This window comes from Vanellus vanellus, assembly GCF_965231255.1.
Source record: "Vanellus vanellus genome assembly, chromosome: 6".
Taxonomy (NCBI): domain Eukaryota; kingdom Metazoa; phylum Chordata; class Aves; order Charadriiformes; family Charadriidae; genus Vanellus; species Vanellus vanellus.
In genome coordinates this window covers 65,114,831-65,120,042 of record NC_138911.1, presented here as the reverse complement: position 1 = coordinate 65,120,042, position 5,212 = coordinate 65,114,831, and positions in this window count along the sequence as shown.

The window sequence follows — 5,212 nt, the reverse complement described above, 5'->3', positions numbered from 1 at the left end:
GATGCTGATGGGTGAAAAGAAAATATTTTGATCGGTTGCTTCGGATGCGACCAGCTTGTAAAATGAAAATGCAAAGTCAGCATTGCTGGGAACTATTTTGACAAAGGTTTTGTTCTTCACTGGATAAACTCCTTCCCCATGAGAACTGCGTCCCGGGTAGTATGTCCCTTTAGGATCGTCCTGCTTATTGCGGTAACGAGGATGCTGATGACACTGGGCAAGACTGTACAAACCAGCCAGCAGTAAACAGAAGGAGAAGGTGGGCTTCATTTTCCTTTTAACTGTTTCTGGAAAAGAGATAGACATAAAAAACGTGGCATGGAAATGCATTTCTTCATGCTGTGTGCTCCGGCCAAGTAAAATGAGGGTCTCGGAACACACCTGCGCTCCAAAATCCCCCACTTCCACGTTTCACATTCCTGATGCATGCCAGTGATCCCCAGGAAGCATATGCCTCTCGACACAATATTTGTATAACCAAGTACTCTCTCAAAACAGGTTATTTTGATCATCTTAGCTTTTTAAAAAAATAGGGTAGGACTGAATTTTTAAAAATTTGCAAATAACTGGAAGCTTATGACCTTTTCCCCAGAGAAAGTTTGAAGTTGGTTTTGTACTCAGCACCACAGGATGGCTAATGCAGCCCTGTTAGTCTTCCTCAATTCATCAAATAATTAGAGAATTAAATCTGTGTTAAACAAAAATGTTATAAAAACACAGAGATCATACTGTCTCGGACCAAAAATTACAAAATACTTCTACAGTTTCTTTAAAAATAAAATATTGAATCACTGTGGTAGCAAAGTCTAAAGCATCTCATTTGTTTCCAAAACAAGTTTTTATTTAATTATGTGAAGTATCTTCTTCACTAGGAGCCAGTTCTTGTTGGCTTTGGCATGTTTTGATTTTTTGCATAACAGGTATATCCCTTTGTTTACATGTAAAAAGGTGCTCTTCCTGGGCAACAACATAATCCCCCAAAATGACACATCCAAATGATCCGAGGGAAAACTGAAAGGGTACTTACAGTGCTACAAAAAGGATCTTGCTGCGTCCATCTGGTCTTGTCTGCTCCTTCTTCTCTTCAGTACCATTGAACAGGATTAAGCAGAGCGCCCCCGTTAATCATTAATTAGTTCAAATAAAAATTGCCAGCGAGGATGCGCAGCAAGCAGTAATGACACTACATACTCAGGACAGTTTGTCCAACCCAGAGGCAAGCTAAGTGCTGGGTGGTGGGGCTGCGGATGAGACCGAGCAGAGCAGGGACGGCATCTCCTGCCTCCTCCATGCTTGCGGACTGACGCGAGAAGCCTGCTGCTGTGGGTGCCTGGCAGGAGAGCCATAGCCGTACCCTTGGTGGCTGGAGTCAAATGCTGTGACTTCACGTGCAGGCCACCCCTTGCCTGGGTCTGGCTGTGGGGGACAAAGCCGCCAGCACCGGTCACCAGGGAGCGCAGCCTCCCTGCCCGACCGTCCCTCCTGAGCTTGGTCCTGGGGGACCCATAGATGGGACGAGGGTACTCTGCTGGAGCTGTAACCTCTCTGTCAGGATTTCAAAACAGGGTAAGCCACCTTCAGATTTAGAAAGTCCTTCTGCCTTACTGTATACCTCTGTCACAACCTTTGACACCACGTTTAACGGTTTTGGGTCTTTTCCTGAGGGGAGCACACCATATGTGATTGGTGAATGGTCTCTAGATTTCTTTAGAGAATAACGTGACATTGTCACTCTAGTGAGACATTTCCAGTCAATAGAGCTATTTGTTCACTGGTTGCTCTTGGCCATCTCCTGTGACTGAGTACAATCACCTGTGACTGAGTATTTGGGGACCTGGTGAAATGTTTCCCTTGGCTTTTTAGAAAATATGCAACCAAAACACCACTGCTAAGAAACCACACTTCCATCAGACAGTTCCAGAGACTGACTGCAGAGAAAGACAAGTGGGCAGTGAATATCTTGTTTCCTCGGGTCAGTCTTCTGTCTCAGATGCAGCTGAAACGGACCCAACAATAGCACAGAGAACAGGCTGCCAATTCACCTTTCAGCCACTGCTAAAGAAGACACGCTGGCATCACTGGATGCCAGGGTTGAATATCATATACAGACAGATCACTCAAGGACAAACAAAGGCGGGAAATGAATTTTTTAACAGATCTGGTGGCCCCTGTGGGACTCCTCTCCATTGTGTAGGGTGGTTCTGTCATTCCACTTAGCAGTTATAATGTCATTCCCATAACGCAGATGTGAAATGTGCATTCTGCATCCTGTTGGTTCCACGTTGCCAGAACACCCCAAGATGTTGATGGCAACCATCAACCATAATCCATGGATTGATGAACCGTTGCCCAGTAACTACAAGTGGATTATGAACTCTCAAATAGTAGCCAGCAATGCAAATGGTCACTGGCTTATTACAGCTTTTAAGAGAGTGAATAAGATTTACAAGACGGAAAACAGGAACTTGAATATTTCCAATTCAGCAAGCTCTGTAAACTCATACCAATAACCCTAAATTTTCATTAATAGAGATCAGCTTGTTTATTAGCAGTGAGGCAGAAAGGAGACAAATGGAGGGATGGCCTGAAGGATGCCTCCTTTTTGACGGGATGCCTGCAAGGACACAGATACCAATGCAGATGTTCTTAGCTCATACTGGCACTGCGCTAATGTAGATATTTTCAACCTATGGTCCAAGTTCAGGACCTGTAAGGGAACTCTGAAAGGCAATCAAGAAACACAAGCCAGCGTGCATCCCCTCGCACTCATTTCTCCCACCATTGCATTTATGCTTGGAGCACCAAAACAAAGCTGTTCCCTGTAAGACTGCATGCTACTGAATGTCACTGATAGCCATTCAAGGAGGATCTATAAACTCTGCTATGCAGTTGGTGATGCTTCTCCATACCTAAATTTCCATCAAGAGGTAAGACATTGGGAAGGCACCGCAGCTGACAGGGAGGTTGTGAGGCCTGCTGGAGATGCTCCTGTGCCATAACCAAAGCTGCAGGGAAGAACTGGTTGCAGCTCTGAGGATTAAGCAACCATCCTGGGCTGCATCAGAAGTGTGGCCAGCAGGTCAAAGGAGGTGACTCTGCCCCTCTACTCCACTCTTGTGAGACCCCACCTGGAGTACTGCATCCAGCTCTGCAGTCCCCAACATAAGGACACGGACCTGCTGGAGTGTGTCCAGAGGAGAGCCACGAAGATGATCCGAGGGCTGGAGCACCTCTCCTATGAGGAAAGGCTAAAAGAGTTGGGGCTGTTCAGCCTGAAGAAAAGGCTCCAGGGAGCTCTTACTGTGGCCTTCCAGCCCCTAAAGGGGGCCTACAGGAGAGCTGGGGAAGGACTTTTTACTCGGGCACGTAGTAATAGGATGAGGGGGAATGGCTCTAAACTAGAAGAGGGCAGGTTCAGATTGAACATTAGGAAGAAGTTTTTCACTGTGAGGGTGGTGAGGCACTGGCACAGGTTGCCCAGAGAGGTTGTTGAGGCCCCGTCCCTGGAGGTGTTCAAGGCCAGGCTGGACGTGGCCTTGGGCAACCTGGTCTGGTGAGAGGTGTCTCTGCCTATGGCAGGGGGGTTGGACCTGGATGATCTTCAAGGTCCTTTCCAACCTAAACCATTCTATGATTCTATGATCTTACAGCATGGAAGAAGGGAAGGTGGGGATGAGAGCTGGTGGGTAAACACCTGGAGAAAGCAATGAGGAGGAAAGAGAGTGTAGGTGTTAGTAAAGGACAGAAACAATGAGGCATTAGAAAATATCCAGTCCCAGCAGCGAGACAAGAGACCAGAACTTCTGAGTGTCTCTACAGCTGTGTCATTAAATCACTGGCAAAACACGTTATGCCTATTCCCATTCTTACAGACGTTTTTATTACGTCAAGGCTGGACACTATTAATTCTGGTATTTCGTAATAAGGCCTGAATGTTTGGCCTTACAACCACAACACTCTGCTAATATTCTTCTTTGGGATATAACAGACAATTTTGCACCCTCTGTTACCAGACCCTCACGCTTGCGATGAAATGCTGTAGTATATCTTACCTTTGCAGAAAACCAGATATACATAACCTCTGCTGAGAATCAAAGTGCTTTCTACTTTGATCATTATACCTTGTTGTTTTCTTCACTTTCTAACCAAAGGTATATTTGTCAGCCTCAGAGATTCTGGAAGCTGGGTCTCTTTCAAGCTACCTTCTGATACTGTCTAAAACCACATAAAGCAGGAAATGTTTATGTTGCTTGCAACAGCAAAACCACATTTATCATGGTCTATAGCTTAGAGAGCATCATGGGACTATGATTTACAGCTCAACTGCATCACGGGATAGCAATTCAGTGATGCCATGTTACCCAGCAAGTAGCTAATCCATTCAGAGGACTTCCTTTTCCAGGTTCCACTATGCCAAAAAGCTATTTATATATATATAAAAGATTATGCACATAGTTCCTTCCTTACCCTCCAAGGGAGCCAATGCTTATTCTTTTCTGTTTTCCAGGATTTCTTGCTTTTATAGCTTTACATTTTATTTCCTTTTGTTATATAGTTTTCTACCTTGCCATGATATTAGAGGGAGAGAATTAAAAAAAAAAAAAAAATCCCCCACTAATTAACAATTTCGGTGTGCTAGGAAAATAGAGCATACTTTCTCAGCATGTTAAATTTGGGGGTTTTAATACTGACAACTTGTATACATTGTTCTGGAATGATGCTAACTGTCATGTTGACAATAAGTTTTCCTAAAGGACTGTTGTGGTTTAACCCCAGCCGAGAACTAAACACCACACAGCCGCTCACTCTAGAGTATAAATGATGGAGATACTAATTTTTTTTTGGATTGTATTGGTGAAGAATTTCACCATCTTCTCAGAAAAGAGCATTAATGTAAATAAGAGCCTGATGCAGGAGGGAGAACTATGGTTATACACAGCAAAGAGCAGTGGCCAGGTCAACACACACATCCCTCTCTGCAAGCTCCCGAGCATCTGGCTCCTGAGCAGGAGCCCCAAGCTACGTCAGGAGCCAGAACGCCCCGCATGAGGTGCTCAACACCTCTGAATGGAAACACACTGGTGGGGAGCTGCATTTAGGAATCTGAAGGCAGAACTGGAAAGGGAACTGCCCTTTCTTCCCCTCGGTTTCAAACCAAGGCTTTTGTCCTGTTGTTGTCTCACATGGCTGCATAGTCAAGCAGCAAAACACG